We start from the raw sequence: 19,152 nt of genomic DNA on the forward strand, positions 1-19,152 counted from the left end.
AATAAGCTAAAAAACCCAGCTAAAATCTTTTTTTTTTTTCATAAGAGTACTTGCAATTTTTTTCTTTTTTTGGGAACATTTTTATTTTATTTAAAAGGCAAACATAAGTACATGAAAAGAAACAAAACATAACATGAATACAAAAACAAGAATGGTCTGCATGATTGTACGAGGAGAAAAGAGCTATCAACTGAAGCAGAAACAGAATTACTTTTCACAACGGATGTACAGGCAATTCTGTCAGCATTATCACCATTTCTGTCTAAAATGGAAATATTGAAATTTCTTCTAACAGTTATCAAAACACCTTTAGTTTAATTGTCAGTCGCAGCAAAAGAGACCACCTCGTAATATTTATTATTGCATCTATGAACATCATCCATCCACAAATGAGTTTTCTGGATCAAAGCAATGTCAACCTTTTTTCGTCGCAGTACTTTTAAAAAACGTATATGTTTATGGGGGCCATTTGAACCATTGACATTACAACTTATATTAATTTCAGTCATTACTATCAAACAAATAAGTAAACTGAACAAATGAGAGAAAGTTGTACCACTGCAAATTAATTGCATGTCAGTTTTTAAAGTAACCAGGTTCAGTGTAGGCAAACTAACTGGCATTGTTATTACATTGTGTGTTGTGTATTTTCTGAAAACTTGTCTCATCCAATCTAGATTTGAGATGTAGAACCATTTAATGACCTTTTGGAGAGTTATTGTACCTGCATCCCACAGCATGGTACGTGTGACCAGAGCAAGGACAGCTACAACGAGGAGTGAAGTTGGAGCAATGCAATGGTAAATATTGGTATTATATTGTTTGTGACAGAGAAAGAAAATGTTATATATATATTTTTATTTTTTGATGCACACGTTACATGCCTGTATCATAATTATTTAAAATTTATTTTGACAGTGTCAGTCTCTGCAGCCCTTCGATGAGTTCCTCCTCTTCATGGTCCACCTTTCAGTTGGTCTTCCACAGAGAGATCTGGCCTTACACAAAACACTTGGGAAGGATTCATTTGTACAGACTTTTTTATTTGTTCAGACTAGAATATAAAAATGTAAATTAAATATAAAGTAAATGCAAATATATATAACTTTAATACGGATTCTTGCTCAGTAGTGTAATCTAAACATGTATAATATAAACACGTACATTTTAGAAACTTTGATAAATTGTGTAAAATACTAATAACTGGTAGTGTAATGTTTATTTTATTTTTTACCACTTCTGCCACTTGGAGGACTGATAGGTCAGGCAGATCGCTGGTGACACCACTGTAAAGCAGGATTTCATCCTGAGATGCAAAACAGAGGTATAGCGTAAATTGGCCATTAAAAAAAAATCAAAATCTTCCACCACTGTCATTTTTTATTTATTTATTTGTTTTATTATTGATTGTATATATATTGAACAATTAACATTCAAAAGTATAATAAAATGTTACAAACATGGTGTTCACGTTTCCTGGAAGAAAAAACTAAAATAAAAACTATCATCTATGATTGTATCTAAACATAACATAACTTTGAGCAAAAATGTGAGCCAACAATTTTGCATCATTATTAATTAATGTTATAGGCCTTCAATTGTCAAGAAGCAAACAATCCTTAATCTTATTGGGTTTAGGTAACAATGTAATTAGGCCTTGACACATATGGGGGGAGCTTAGGGGCTTCTATAGCTTCCTTAAATACCAATAACAAAAATTGAGAAATGTAATCTTGGAATGCTTTATAAAATTCACCTGTTAATCCATAATTCCCTGAGGATTTATTGACTTTTAATTTACTAATGTTCTTTTTTTAATTCTTCTAAGGATATATCTTGATCACTGAGTATCGTCAATACCTTGTGCAACATTTTTTATATGAGAAAGAAAATTTTATCAATGTCTACTTTGTTCAGAATATATTTATTTATAGAATTTTTCCACAAAATCATAAATTGTTTTAGGATCTTCGGATATCTGCTTAGTTTATATATCTGCTATGTTTATATATATTATTAACACTAATATTTATTTTTCCTTTCACCATCCATTTCCGTCTAAAACGAATGAAGGCTCCCCGTGCCAAATTTTGATAGATAATATCCAATTCAGATTGTAATTCAATTAACATATTAATATCAGCTTGCGTTTGCTCATCCTTTTCATAAATAAAAATAATTTCCTTAAGTATTCTGTCTTGTCTCCTTCTTTTTTCCTTAAATAATTATTTTCCCCTTTTAATTGCCATATTACGGATCTGAAATTTTGTATAGTCCCAATGTTTGCCATATATCTGATCTTTTTTGGCTTTTGACAAATTTTCATTTATAATTATTATAGCTTTTTCTTTGAATAATTTATCACTCAAAAGTGTATTATTTCATTTCCAATAATTTGGTTTAAATTTAATTGATCTATTCCTTGCATCTATGATCTATGCATATTACTAAAGTGATCATATTATGATCAGAAAAAAACCGAGGGTTCTATTTTTGTTTCTTCCACGCTATCTAATAATTCATTTGAAATAAGCCAAAAATCAATCCTGAATCTCTTAGATAAATCTTTGTTGTTCCAAGTGAACTGGATTTGATGTGGATTTTTTTAGTCTCCACGCATCACAACAGTTTAAGTGCAAACAGAGATTATTAAATTCTCCATAAGTGCCTCTCAAGGATCTCTGAGGGTGACTGTTATTATGGCCATATATATTACCTAAAATAAAAATATCCTCCATAAATTCAACAACTAAAATTATCTATCTTCCTGAGTCATGAACTACATTTTTTAGGATTTTCCCCTGAAAGGAGCCCTTTAATATAGCCACACCCGCTGATTTACTGTTTCCATAAGACATCCATATATTGTCTCCCCACTTATTTTTCCAGAAATTAAAATCTGAGGCTAAAGCATGTTTCTTGTAAAAAATAAAAATCTGCCTTGAAAGATTTCCAAAACAAAAAAACAGCTTTCGTCTTAATCTGTTCTCGTATACCCCTCACATTAAGTGAATACAAGGAAAAAGACAAAGTGCAGAGTAGAACAAGAATTTAACAAAAACTTAGGTTTGAGGTAGAACAAAGAAACAAAATGATTCTCTAGACCTTTTGAGTGCAAAGTATTTAACAAGCAAACAATGGATTATAACTCTCTGGCCTTTCGAAATTCAAAGTTTATGTACAGGTATACTGTATGAGCTAGCACGTCACTAGCTGCAATTTAGAATAAAATAAAATTTCTTAACGAAAGGCATACAAATTATCCATCATTCTTCACCTTAACGACATATCAGGGCTTTTTCACCATTACATTATTAATTCTTTACCATCAATGATGGCTCTGGCTCCTTGCTTTCGTGCCTCTTCAATTTGTAGCCACAGTTTAATACGTGTCTCTTTGTCTTTTGTAGTCAGGTCTTTGTCAAATTTTAACTTATTTGTTTTGAGGAATTCTGAGTTCTTTGCGCATTTCCAAACTCTTTCTTTGGTCGACCTGGACGTAAATCTTGTAATAACCGGTCGAGTTTTGCCGTCCTCTCTCTGTCCGATCCTGTGGCTCACATCAATTTGGGAGCGCAGATCCTCTCCGGAGTCTTGAATGACTGTTTTGCAGATGTCGATCACACGCTGTTTAACGTCTTCTCCCTCTTGCTCTGGCAGTCCATACAGCCTCAGGTTCCATCTTCTGTGATAGCGTTCCATTTCGTTCAACCTGTCCTCCAGACCAGTTATTCTCTTCTGTTGATCATCACTTGTCTTCTTAATCGTTGTTATTTTTGTTTTCATATCTTGAACTTCGTTGAAGAGAAACTGATGATTCCTTTAAAGCTTCGATGGTGTCTGCATTTTTCTTTATCAAGCTTGCAAGATTGTCCGCATTCTCTTTTATTTTTTCAGCCACAAGTCTCACAATGTTGTCTTGTAATTTGGAGAGTGTTCAGCTTTTCCCTTCTTTGCAACCGGAGTACCCGGAGCTGAATCAGGAATAGGGATAACTCCTCCATCAGAATTAGTGTAGGAATGCATATCACCTGCTCTGACAACTTCCATAACATCCTCCGTTAAATCTTTGTTTTCTGTTGTAAATGAAAGTATCCTTTTACCTTGGTCTCTTAGTCTTTTTTCTGTCATCTTTGGTTTTTGCTATACAGTCTGACAAACTTTGGGCAACAGATCACGTCAACAAAGAGTCCGAAATCTTTATCTCAGTAAAGCCAATAACAAAAAGAGATATTTCCACGTGTTTGCACTAATCAATTGTAACGTTTAAGGTTAGAAAATCATTTAGCATTTCTTAGCCTTGAATATCGCCAACCGTCCCGGCCGCCATCTTGCGCGCCTTCCCCTCCACCACTGTCATTACGTTGCATACATTATGAATGGAGCCATATTCAATATGGTTGTGTTTGTCGGGGTTTAACTATCAACACTGCCCCCTAGTGGTCGGGAGCATTTCCGTTGTGTTGTGAGCTTGTTTGCTTTTTAAATTACGTCGTGTTGTGCACTACTGGGCTCACCACCATATTGTAGCTCACCACCACATACTCTAGGATCGACTACATATGTATTTAACCACATTTGATTAACAGTATTCAACATAAAACAATGTTACCATTCTCATTTCTGATCACTCTCCGATACTTTGCAATATTATCCCCTCTACCTTCACTCCCAAGTTTTATAGGTGGTGATTTAATGACAGCCTGTTGACAAATTCTGAATTTATGGTACAAATCAACAGATTAAGGAGTTCTTGGATATTAATAGATCACATTGTAAAAATCCACAGATATTATGGGAGACTTGCAATTGTTTTATAAAAGGGTTCTGTATAGCTTTCTCTTCAAAATTGAAAGCACCGAGAATGAGACTGAGGTTGAACAACAGGTGGAGACTGTGGAGGACAACAAAAAGTACAATTCACAGAGCAAAACAGTAATATTATAGTATATTACAAAACAGCTTTAAGGGAGGAAAATAATTCTCTGTCTTTGCACAAAGCTGAGTTTATTGTGCATATAACCAGACTAAAATATTATTTTCAGGGAGACAAACCGTGTCAGTTGTTGGCGTGGAAATTGAAACAAAATGAGGCAAAATGCTCAATAAACGCCATAAGAAATAATGAACAAATTAATCAGGTATTTTATGATTTTTACAAGAACTTATACACTTCTGATAATCCTGTAGATATGCATAAATATAAAACCTTTCTTAATGGCATTACTTTACCAAAGTTACAATTGGCAGATATAGATTTTTTTGAGGACCCCCTAACACTCGAGGAGTTAAAGATATCAGTAAAATCTCTTCAAAAAGGGAAATCCCCAGGCTCGGATGGAATTCCACCTGAGCTTTAGCTGGCCTTGTGGGACACAGAAGGAGTGTTAATATTAGATTCTATAAACTATGCTCTAGAACATAAAACATTTCATAGGGCTCAAAATATTGTAACATTATTGTTAAAAGATGGAAAAGACCCAATGGAATGCTCCAGCTTTTAGAGGACCCCTAATTTCATTCCTATTTGCTTCTCTGTTTCTGTCACGGGAATTGCATCCCGAGGCAACTAGGAATTACACAAGCTTCAGCCTGGATCCAACCCTTACGAAGGTCTGAGATGACCAAACACCTGAGAAGAGAAGATGCCAACCCCCAGAAGACTTCAGATGATGCTAACCCTAGAACAGCATATAAAACTACCAAATTTTACTTAATAGTAACGTTTAATCGCAATTGCAAAGTTCAGTCACAACATATAATCATTGCAGTTAACAGTATTCACCGTCTGTTTGATTACGTGTAATTTGTAACTAACTGTCACGGTTCATGAATTCACTGGTTTCTTCATGTCTCGTGTATTGTTGTTCTCTCTGTGTGTGTGTGTGTGTGTGTGTGTGTGTGTGTGTGTGTGTGAGTGGGCGTGACCGCTCACTCCAGTCATCAGCGCGCCAGCTGATCTCAATTCCCGCACCAGCTGCTGCCAATCTACTCACCTATAAAGTCTCACCGCACTTTCCTCTCCTATCGTTGTTGATGTCCTCTGTGTCATTCCCCGTGTGCCGTCTGCTTCAGTGTTCCTGGTCATCGTCTGTCTGGAGTCTTCGTGGGTTTCGTCTCGTCTGGATGTTCACCGGCACTGGATTCACCGTCATCACTCATTGGATATTCACCGGCACTGGATTCACCGTCGTCACTCGTCACCAGCACGCTGTTCATCGTGTCCCTGCGCCACCAACCCATCCGAGAGACTGTGCTGTGTTCGTGTCATGTGACTATCAATAAATACTTACCATTGTTTCACCTGCATCTCTGCTTCCTCCTTCTTGTCGTGACACTAACTGCATGATTCTTAATGAACATTTCTGCCATAGTCACCACTATGGCAGAACTTCTACATTACATAATCCTAAATGTAATGTAGAAACCTAATATTTTCTGTAAAGCTGCTTTGCAACGATTGGTATCGATTGAATTGAATGTAAGAATGAACACAGCAGTCGTCATTTACTCCTGACATCTGAGCTGCTGAAGACGCAGTGGCTTGATTTTGTTTTTAAAGGGAATGTGCCCCCACTCTACCTAAATGCGTCTTTGTTTGTGCAAATCATTCGTGATCCAGCTTCACTTACAGAAGAAGTGAGTATAAGGTTCTTTTATGAATCTTTGCAAATCGCCTTTCCTAATAATGTTAGGAAAGCAAGTTCCGCAGCTAAAGTTTACAGTGTCAGAGAATGGCTCATCGCCCCACGGAAGCGAGGGGCGGGGTGAGCAGAGCTCATTAGCTTTTAAAGGAACATGGGAAAAAATAATTTCCACACTGAGAGCAGGTGAAAGAAGTGTGAGTTATCAAATAAACCTTACAGTGTCCTTTCTGTGTAAAAGTCTTTCCACACTGAGAGCAGGTCAATTCAAGTCACCCTTGTTTATATAGCCCTTTTAACAATACAGATTCTGTTAAAGCTGTTTTACAGTCTCAAATAGGAAAATAGTGTGTTAATAACAATAGTAATAATAAACAATCAATTTTCAGTTAAAGGCAATTCCTTTAATTCAATGTTTAATGTTTCTTGAGGTGCACGTTTGTAATGTCTTTACATAGAAATAAATGATGATTTTAGCATCTGATTTGAACGCACTGTTTGAAGGGGAGTGTCTGCTGTGAGACTTCAATGGAAATTCCCACAGCTATGACTGGCACCTTTACAAAGGAAGAGTATTTGAGACTGCGCCACATGTAATACTTCCTATGTTTTTTTTTTTACCATTCCGGCTGTTGAGATTATCTAAAGAGTTAAGTACAGCATTATATTTTTAGATCTACTCTCACATGAAAGGTTGCATCAGTGAGCACTGATCTAATCATTACATCTCTTTTTCTGCACTCTCACAAAATGCTTTCATCATAACTAACAGCAAACATGTAAATACTTTAAAAGGTTCATTGTGTTGTCTAAGAGAAACATTGATTATAATGAGAGTTTAAAGTGGGTGCTAAATTGACAGCTCCATCAAACAGGGATCGTTCTTTGATCACGTTCTGTAATTTAACAATATAAATAACAGATTAGAATTATGTTATTAGGAGAAACAATGTTTAGTTTGGTCAGTGGCACACACACACAACCACCACCACAAAACATTGAACAATTTTGAGACAAATAAAATCTGACTGAACTTGAATAATTAATACTTAATTACACATCAGAAATCATTGATTACAGATCAGACATTTGAATAAATAAGTTTACTGCCATGTTGTGACAGACTTACTTTTAGATATAAACCTGACAGCACTGTTTGCAAACCTGTTTCTGAATTACAGTGAAATGTACCGAACAAGCAAATAACAACATGCTTGAAAATAACCACAGTACTATAGTGACTTTACTTAAAATGTGGAATGTACTAACGTAAAAACAAATTCAACAAGTTCAACACAGTTTTATGATTCCAAAAAGCAAAAATAAAGTCTAATAATTAAATGTCCTCGTCAGTTCAGTCACATTTCCATAAGAACTTTGAAACATGGATTTAAGAGATTTTAATGACAGTTAAGTTCTTGTTTTTACATAAAGGATCTGTGCATGCACCACAAACAGTCATTAAAGATGAATGAATAATAAACACCAACCTCCTTGTTCCTCCTGTTTTATTCTCCAGGGTTCTGGTTCCTCCTGTTTTCTTCTGCAGGGTTCTGGTTCCTCCTGTTTTATTCTCCAGGGTTCTGGTTCCTCCTGTTTTATTCTCCAGGGTTCTGGTTCCTCCTGTTTTATTCTCCAGGGTTCTGGCTCCTCCTGTTTTATTCTGCAGGTTCCTGGTTCACTCGTGTCCTCCTCTCTCTCTTCTTTAACAAACACCATCTTCACAGAAGATCTGTTCAGATGATAGTCCTCCAGATATTCCTGCTTGCTTCAAAATTTAGTCACGACTATGCGGATTAGAATATTACAGGTATTTATTGACCTGATTAAAAAGCTGTATTTTTATAAACAACATTTCTAACGGTTTGTAGTGATGTGTGTGCAAACAGACAGCTACATTTATCACAAATATCATTCACATTATGCTTTCTAATGCTCCTTTCGCAACAATAAAAAACTGCAATATAATTATGCTGTTTGAAGAGATGTTTAGGAAATGACAAATAATGAACATGTACATGGTGTAATTTTGTAACAATGCATACAACTGGAAAATCATGTGTAATCTCCTGAACATAGTTAATATATCATTTAATTTTAGAACGCTTTTTATTTATTTCTTTGCCTCAAAATGAACAAGAACTGTGTTGGTGTTAACAATGACATATTATTTATTTCAATAGGTTTTGAAAGCATTGGTCGACTGCTCCAAAGCAAGTTAGAACATCTTGTCTGGACCCCACAGAACAAGCTGCAGCCCATCTCTTGGCTGTTTTATTCACCTGTTTTTTGTTGTTGTTTTTTTCTGGTTTTTAGTGTGATAAACACTTAACATTGTAACAGTGTTCTCGTTCACAATATAAAAATTAATGTGCATTGATTGATGTTTACAGTCCTGCAGAAATATCACTGTCCATGGTACTGAATCCATCAGATTATTGACAAGTATTCTGAAAGCATGACAGCAAACAGGATGTTTATTTTTAGTATTTTGGGTAAACACTTCAGAAAGTAATGGCAAAACTTTCTTTAAGATGGTTTATGAATAAATTGTGCCTCACTCACATATTGTAACATGTGAAGTCGTGGAAGTCGTTGGGAAGTCGTGGCCTAATGGTTAGAGATTCAGACTCGTAATCCAAAGGTTGCGGGTTTGAGTCTTAGGCTGGCAGGGATTGTAGGTGGAGTGAATGTCCAGCGCTCTCTCCACCCTCAATACCACAACTGAGGTGCCCTTGAGCAAGGCACCGAACCCCCAATTGCTCCCCGGGTGCTGCAGCATAAATGGCTGCCCACTGCTCCGGGTGTGTGTTCACGGTGTATGTGTGTGCACTTTGGATGGGTTAAATGCAGAGCATGAATTCCGAGTATGGGTCACCATACTTGGCCGTATGTCACGTCACTTTCACTTTCTACAATTGCTTGCTCTATATGTGTAATTTCTGCCAACATTGTTTTCAAAGGTTTTCTTCATTGACAGACCTTCCAGTTCAATAACTCATACCATTACAAAACAAGTTTCTAAATATTTAGCTGACCTTCTACAACATAGCAGAACTATTTAAAGTACAAGTATTTCCTCTACATTCACATATACATACATACGTATACATACATTTCCTACATCCCCTCCTATTCCAATGGGTTTCTCCATAGACACAGCTTCCAGTTTTCCATTCCAAAGGAGGCTCACACTGTTCCAAAACAAGTTTCTAAATATTTATCTAACCTTGTAGAACAAAGCAGAACTCTTTAAACTACAAGTATTTGCCCTAAATGATACAATTGCAAAATCTCTGTATTCTATTGTTTTCTTTACAGACACCTTCCAGTTCAATAACCTTTGAAAAGAGGCTCACACCGTTACAAAACAAGTTTCTAAATATTTAGCTGACCTTCTACAACATAGCAGAACTATTTAAAGTACAAGTATTTCCTCTACATTTACATATACATACATACGTATACATACATTTCCTACATCCCCTCCTATTCCAATGGGTTTCTCCATAGACACAGCTTCCAGTTTTCCATTCCAAAGGAGGCTCACACTGTTCCAAAACAAGTTTCTAAATATTTATCTAACCTTGTAGAACAAAGCAGAACTCTTTAAACTACAAGTATTTGCCCTAAATGATACAATTGCAAAATCTCTGTATTCTATTGTTTTCTTTACAGACACCTTCCAGTTCAATAACCTTTGAAAAGAGGCTCACACCGTTACAAAACAAGTTTCTAAATATTTATCTGACATTGTAGCACATAGCAGAAGTCTTTAAACTACAAGTATTTGCTCTAAATGATACATTTCCAACATCTCTCTTCTCAGCATAAAACAACTTTCTCTCACTGAGAAAGAAGCTTTTCAGCATCTGTGGCCTTGCTTTCTCTTCTTTTGCTTAGTTGCACTAAACAAAGCATTAGTGTTCTTAGAAGCGCTAAACAACTAATTCTGTGCATGGAAAGCTCTAACATGATTTACTATGCAAAAAAGCTCTAACCCATGAAAATCTGTCTTCTGCACTGCTAATAACATTTAATTTAATGAGAAAGAATCAACTTTCATGTACTTCAGCTTTACTGTTAAAATTGCATAAAACAGCTTTCTCTCACTGAGAAAGAAGCTGTTCAGCATCTGTGGCCTTGTTTTCTCTTCATTTGCTTAGTTGCTCTAAACGCAGCATTAGTGTTCTCAGAAGCGCTAAACAACTAAGTCTGTTCATGGAAGCTTTAACATGACTTACTATGCAAAAAAATTCTAACCCATGAAAATCTGTCTTCTGCACTGCAAATAACATTTAATTTAATGAGAAAAAAAAATCTTTCATGTACTTCAGCTTTACTGTTAAAATTGCATAAAACAGCTTTCTCTCACTGAGAAAGAAGCTGTTCAGCATCTGTGGCCTTGTTTTCTCTTCATTTGCTTAGTTGCTCTAAATGCAGCATTAGTGGTCTTAAAAGCTCTAAACAACTAATTCTGTGAATGGATCTCAGACATGACTTACTATGCAAAAAAGCTCTAACCCATGAAAATATGTCTTCTGAACTGTTAATAACATTTCATTTAATGAAAAAGAATCAACTTTCATGTACTTCAGCTTTACTGTTAAAATTGCATAAAACATCCTTCTGTCACTGAGAAAGAAGCATTTCAGCATTTGTGGCCTTGTTTTCTCTTCATTTGCTTAGTTGCTCTAAACGTAACATTGGTGTTCTTAGAAACGCTAAACAACTAATTCTGTTCATGGAAAGCTCTGACATGACTTACTATGCAAAAAAGTTCTAACCCATGAAACTCTGTCTTCTGTACTGCTAATAACATTTAATTTAATGAGAAAGAATCAACTTTCATGTACTTCAGCTTTACTGTTAAAATTGCATAAAACAGCTTTCTCTCACTGAGAAAGAAGCTATTCAGCATCTGTGGCCTTGTTTTCTCTTCATTTGCTTAGTTGCTCTAAACGCAGCATTAGTGTTCTCAGAAGCGCTAAACAACTAAATCTGCTCATGGAAGCTTTAACATGACTTACTATGCAAAAAAATTCTAACACATGAAAATCTGTCTTCTGCACTGCAAATAACATTTATTTTAATGAAAAAGAATCAACTTTCATGTACTTCAGCTTTACTGTTAAAATTGCATAAAACAGCTTTCTCTCACTGAGAAAGAAGCTGTTCAGCATCTGTGGCCTTGTTTTCTCTTCATTTGCTTAGTTGCTCTAAACGTAACATTAGTGTTCTTAGAAACGCTAAACAACTAATTCTGTTCATGGAAAGCTCAGACATGACTTACTATGCAAAAAAGCTCTAACCCATGAAAATATGTCTTCTGAACTGTTAATAACATTTCATTTAATGAAAAAGAATCAACTTTCATGTACTTCAGCTTTACTGTTAAAATTGCATAAAACATCCTTCTCTCACTGAGAAAGAAGCATTTCAGCATTTGTGGCCTTGTTTTCTCTTCATTTGCTTAGTTGCTCTAAACGTAACATTGGTGTTCTTAGAAACGCTAAACAACTAATTCTGTTCATGGAAAGCTCTGACATGACTTACTATGCAAAAAAGTTCTAACCCATGAAACTCTGTCTTCTGTACTGCTAATAACATTTAATTTAATGAGAAAGAATCAACTTTCATGTACTTCAGCTTTACTGTTAAAATTGCATAAAACAGCTTTCTCTCACTGAGAAAGAAGCTGTTCAGCATCTGTGGCCTTGTTTTCTCTTCATTTGCTTAGTTGCTCTAAACGTAACATTGGTGTTCTCAGAAGCGCTAAACAACTAAATCTGCTCATGGAAGCTTTAACATGACTTACTATGCAAAAAAATTCTAACACATGAAAATCTGTCTTCTGCACTGCAAATAACATTTATTTTAATGAAAAAGAATCAACTTTCATGTACTTCAGCTTTACTGTTAAAATTGCATAAAACAGCTTTCTCTCACTGAGAAAGAAGCTGTTCAGCATCTGTGGCCTTGTTTTCTCTTCATTTGCTTAGTTGCTCTAAATGCAGCATTAGTGGTCTTAAAAGCTCTAAATACCTAATTCTGTTCATGGAAAGCGCAGACATGACTTACTATGCAAAAAAGCTCTAACCCATGAAAATATGTCTTCTGCACTGTTAATAACATTTCATTTAATGAAAAAGAATCAACTTTCATGTACTTCAGCTTTACTGTTAAAATTGCATAAAACAGCCTCCTCTCACTGAGAAAGAAGCTGTTCAGCATCTGTGGCCTTGTTTTCTCTTCATTTGCTTAGTTGCTCTAAATGCAGCATTAGTGCTCTTAAAAGCTCTAAACAACTAATTCTGTGAATGGAAAGCTCTGACATGACTTACTATGCAAAAAAGTTCTAACCCATGAAACTCTGTCTTCTGCACTGCTAATAACATTTAGTTTAATGAGAAAGAATCAACTTTCATGTACTACAGCTTTACTGTTAAAATTGCATAAAACATCCTTCTCTCACTGAGAAAGAAGCATTTCAGCATTTGTGGCCTTGTTTTCTCTTCATTTGCTTAGTTGCTCTAAACGTAACATTAGTGTTCTTAGAAACGCTAAACAACTAATTCTGTTCATGGAAAGCTCAGACATGACTTACTATGCAAAAAAGTTCTAACCCATGAAACTCTGTCTTCTGCACTGCTAATAACATTTAGTTTAATGAGAAAGAATCAACTTTCATGTACTACAGCTTTACTGTTAAAATTGCATAAAACAGCTTTCTCTCACTGAGAAAGAAGCTGTTCAGCATCTGTGGACTTGTTTTCTCTTCATTTGCTTAGTTGCTCTAAACGCAGCATTAGTGTTCTCAGAAGCGCTAAACAACTAAATCTGCTCATGGAAGCTTTAACATGACTTACTATGCAAAAAAATTCTAACCCATGAAAATCTGTCTTCTGCACTGCAAATAACATTTAATTTAATGAGAAAAAAAAATCTTTCATGTACTTCAGCTTTACTGTTAAAATTGCATAAAACAGCTTTCTCTCACTGAGAAAGAAGCTGTTCAGCATCTGTGGCCTTGTTTTCTCTTCATTTGCTTAGTTGCTCTAAATGCAGCATTAGTGCTCTTAAAAGCTCTAAACAACTAATTCTGTGAATGGAAGCTCAGACATGACTTACTATGCAAAAAAGCTCTAACCCATGAAACTCTGTCTTCTGCACTGCTAATAACATTTAGTTTAATGAGAAAGAATCAACTTTCATGTACTACAGCTTTACTGTTAAAATTGCATAAAACAGCTTTCTCTCACTGAGAAAGAAGCTGTTCAGCATCTGTGGCCTTGTTTTCTCTTCATTTGCTTAGTTGCTCTAAACGCAGCATTAGTGTTCTTAGAAACGCTAAACAACTAATTCTGTTCATGGAAAGCTCAGACATGACTTACTATGCAAAAAAGCTCTAACCCATGAAAATATGTCTTCTGCACTGTTAATAACATTTAATTTAATGAAAAAGAATCAACTTTCATGTACTTCAGCTTTACTGTTAAAATTGCATAAAACATCCTTCTCTCACTGAGAAAGAAGCATTTCAGCATTTGTGGCCTTGTTTTCTCTTCATTTGCTTAGTTGCTCTAAACGTAACATTAGTGTTCTTAGAAACGCTAAACAACTAATTCTGTTCATGGAAAGCTCAGACATGACTTACTATGCAAAAAAGCTCTAACCCATGAAACTCTGTCTTCTGCACTGCTAATAACATTTAGTTTAATGAGAAAGAATCAACTTTCATGTACTACAGCTTTACTGTTAAAATTGCATAAAACAGCTTTCTCTCACTGAGAAAGAAGCTGTTCAGCATCTGTGGCCTTGTTTTCTCTTCATTTGCTTAGTTGCTCTAAACGCAGCATTAGTGTTCTTAGAAACGCTAAACAACTAATTCTGTTCATGGAAAGCTCAGACATGACTTACTATGCAAAAAAGCTCTAACCCATGAAAATATGTCTTCTGCACTGTTAATAACATTTAATTTAATGAAAAAGAATCAACTTTCATGTACTTCAGCTTTACTGTTAAAATTGCATAAAACATCCTTCTCTCACTGAGAAAGAAGCATTTCAGCATTTGTGGCCTTGTTTTCTCTTCATTTGCTTAGTTGCTCTAAACGTAACATTAGTGTTCTTAGAAACGCTAAACAACTAATTCTGTTCATGGAAAGCTCAGACATGACTTACTATGCAAAAAAGCTCTAATCCATGAAAATATGTCTTCTGCACTGTTAATAACATTTCATTTAATGAAAAAGAATCAACTTTCATGTACTTCAACTTTACTGTTAAAATTGCATAAAACAGCTTTCTCTCACTGAGAAAGAAGCTGTTCAGCATCTGTGGCCTTGTTTTCTCTTCATTTGCTTAGTTGCTCTAAACGCAGCATTAGTGTTCTCAGAAGCGCTAAACAACTAAGTCTGTTCATGGAAGCTTTAACATGACTTACTATGCAAAAAAATTCTAACCCATGAAAATCTGTCTTCTGCACTGCAAATAACATTTAATTTAATGAGAAAAAAAAATCTTTCATGTACTTCAGCTTTACTGTTAAAATTGCATAAAACAGCTTTCTCTCACTGAGAAAGAAGCTGTTCAGCATCTGTGGCCTTGTTTTCTCTTCATTTGCTTAGTTGCTCTAAATGCAGCATTAGTGCTCTTAAAAGCTCTAAACAACTAATTCTGTGAATGGAAGCTCAGACATGACTTACTATGCAAAAAAGCTCTAACCCATGAAAATATGTCTTCTGCACTGCTAATAACATTTAATTTAATGAAAAAGAATCAACTTTCATGTACTTCAGCTTTACTGTTAAAATTGCATAAAACATCCTTCTCTCACTGAGAAAGAAGCATTTCAGCATTTGTGGCCTTGTTTTCTCTTCATTTGCTTAGTTGCTCTAAACGTAACATTAGTGTTCTTAGAAACGCTAAACAACTAATTCTGTTCATGGAAAGCTCTGACATGACTTACTATGCAAAAAAGTTCTAACCATGAAACTCTGTCTTCTGCACTGCTAATAACATTTAGTTTAATGAGAAAGAATCAACTTTCATGTACTTCAGCTTTACTGTTAAAATTGCATAAAACAGCTTTCTCTCACTGAGAAAGAAGCTGTTCAGCATCTGTGGCTTGTTTTCTCCTCATTTTCTTAGTTGCTCTAAACGCAGCATTAGTGTTCTCAGAAGCGCTAAACAACTAATTCTGTTCATGGAAGCTTTAACATGACTTACTATGCAAAAAAATTCTAACATGAAAATCTGTCTTCTGCACTGCAAATAACATTCATTTTAATGAAAAAGAATCAACTTTCATGTACTTCAGCTTTACTGTTAAAATTGCATAAAACAGCCTTTTCTCACTGAGAAAGAAGCATTTCAGCATTTGTGGCCTTGTTTTCTCTTCATTTGCTTAGTTGCTCTAAACGTAACATTAGTGTTCTTAGAAACACTAAACAACTAATTCTGTTCATGGAAAGCTCTGACATGACTTACTATGCAAAAAAGTTCTAACCCATGAAACTCTGTCTTCTGCACTGCTAATAACATTTAGTTTAATGAGAAAGAATCAACTTTCATGTACTTCAGCTTTACTGTTAAAATTGCATAAAACAGCTTTCTCTCACTGAGAAAGAAGCTGTTCAGCATCTGTGGCTTGTTTTCTCCTCATTTTCTTAGTAACTCTAAACGCAGCATTAGTGTTCTCAGAAGCGCTAAACAACTAATTCTGTTCATGGAAAGCTCTGACATGACTTACTATGCAAAAAAGTTCTAACCCATGAAACTCTGTCTTCTGCACTGCTAATAAAATTTAGTTTAATGAGAAAGAATCAACTTTCATGTACTACAGCTTTACTGTTAAAATTGCATAAAACAGCTTTCTCTCACTGAGAAAGAAGCTGTTCAGCATCTGTGGCCTTGTTTTCTCTGCATTTGCTTAGTTGCTCTAAACGCAGCATTAGTGTTCTCAGAAGCGCTAAACAACTAAGTCTGTTCATGGAAGCTTTAACATGACTTACTATGCAAAAAAATTCTAACCCATGAAAATCTGTCTTCTGCACTGCAAATAACATTTAATTTAATGAGAAAAAAAAATCTTTCATGTACTTCAGCTTTACTGTTAAAATTGCATAAAACAGCTTTCTCTCACTGAGAAAGAAGCTGTTCAGCATCTGTAGCCTTGTTTTCTCTTCATTTGCTTAGTTGCTCTAAATGCAGCATTAGTGGTCTTAAAAGCTCTAAACAACTAATTCTGTGAATGGAAGCTCAGACATGACTTACTATGCAAAAAAGCTCTAACCCATGAAAATATGTCTTCTGCACTGTTAATAACATTTCATTTAATGAAAAAGAATCAACTTTCATGTACTTCAGCTTTACTGTTAAAATTGCATAAAACATCCTTCTCTCACTGAGAAAGAAGCATTTCAGCATTTGTGGCCTTCTTTTCCCTTCATTTGCTTAGTTGCTCTAAACGTAACATTAGTGTTCTTAGAAACGCTAAACAACTAATTCTGTTCATGGAAAGCTCTGACATGACTTACTATGCAAAAAAGTTCTAACCCATGAAACTCTGTCTTCTGCACTGCTAATAACATTTAGTTTAATGAGAAAGAATCAACTTTCATGTACTTCAGCTTTACTGTTAAAATTGCATAAAACAGCTTTCTCTCACTGAGAAAGAAGCTGTTCAGCATCTGTGGCTTGTTTTCTCCTCATTTGCTTAGTTGCTCTAAACGCAGCATTAGTGTTCTCAGAAGCGCTAATCAACTAATTCTGTTCATGGAAGCTTTAACATGACTTACTATGCAAAAAAATTCTAACATGAAAATCTGTCTTCTGCACTGCAAATAACATTCATTTTAATGAAAAAGAATCAACTTTCATGTACTTCAGCTTTACTGTTAAAATTGCATAAAACAGCCTTCTCTCACTGAGAAAGAAGCATTTCAGCATTTGTGGCCTTGTTTTCTCTTCATTTGCTTAGTTGCTCTAAATGCAGCATTAGTGCTCTTAAAAGCTCTAAATACCTAATTCTGTTCATGGAAAGCTCAGACATGACTTACTATGCAAAAAAGCTCTAACCCATGAAAATATGTCTTCTGCACTGTTAATAACATTTCATTTAATGAAAAAGAATCAACTTTCATGTACTTCAGCTTTACTGTTAAAATTGCATAAAACAGCCTCCTCTCACTGAGAAAGAAGCTGTTCAGCATCTGTGGCCTTGTTTTCTCTTCATTTGCTTAGTTGCTCTAAATGCAGCATTAGTGCTCTTAAAAGCTCTAAACAACTAATTCTGTGAATAGAAAGCTCTGACATGACTTACTATGCAAAAAAGTTCTAACCCATGAAACTCTGTCTTCTGCACTGCTAATAACATTTAGTTTAATGAGAAAGAATCAACTTTCATGTACTACAGCTTTACTGTTAAAATTGCATAAAACATCCTTCTCTCACTGAGAAAGAAGCATTTCAGCATTTGTGGCCTTGTTTTCTCTTCATTTGCTTAGTTGCTCTAAACGTAACATTAGTGTTCTTAGAAACGCTAAACAACTAATTCTGTTCATGGAAAGCTCAGACATGACTTACTATGCAAAAAAGTTCTAACCCATGAAACTCTGTCTTCTGCACTGCTAATAACATTTAGTTTAATGAGAAAGAATCAACTTTCATGTACTACAGCTTTACTGTTAAAATTGCATAAAACAGCTTTCTCTCACTGAGAAAGAAGCTGTTCAGCATCTGTGGACTTGTTTTCTCTTCATTTGCTTAGTTGCTCTAAACGCAGCATTAGTGTTCTCAGAAGCGCTAAACAACTAAATCTGCTCATGGAAGCTTTAACATGACTTACTATGCAAAAAAATTCTAACCCATGAAAATCTTTCTTCTGCACTGCAAATAACATTTAATTTAATGAGAAAAAAAAATCTTTCATGTACTTCAGCTTTACTGTTAAAATTGCATAAAACAGCTTTCTCTCACTGAGAAAGAAGCTGTTCAGCATCTGTGGCCTTGTTTTCTCTTCATTTGCTTAGTTGCTCTAAACGCAGCATTAGTGTTCTCAGAAGCGCTAAACAACTAAGTCTGTTCATGGAAGCTTTAACATGACTTACTATGCAAAAAAATTCTAACCCATGAAAATCTGTCTTCTGCACTGCAAATAACATTTAATTTAATGAGAAAAAAAAATCTTTCATGTACTTCAGCTTTACTGTTAAAATTGCATAAAACAGCTTTCTCTCACTGAGAAAGAAGCTGTTCAGCATCTGTGGCCTTGTTTTCTCTTCATTTGCTTAGTTGCTCTAAATGCAGCATTAGTGCTCTTAAAAGCTCTAAACAACTAATTCTGTGAATGGAAGCTCAGACATGACTTACTATGCAAAAAAGCTCTAACCCATGAAAATATGTCTTCTGCACTGCTAATAACATTTAATTTAATGAAAAAGAATCAACTTTCATGTACTTCAGCTTTACTGTTAAAATTGCATAAAACATCCTTCTCTCACTGA

The sequence above is a fragment of the Barbus barbus genome, assembly GCF_936440315.1.
Source record: "Barbus barbus genome assembly, chromosome: 3".
NCBI classification, from domain to species: Eukaryota; Metazoa; Chordata; class Actinopteri; order Cypriniformes; family Cyprinidae; genus Barbus; species Barbus barbus.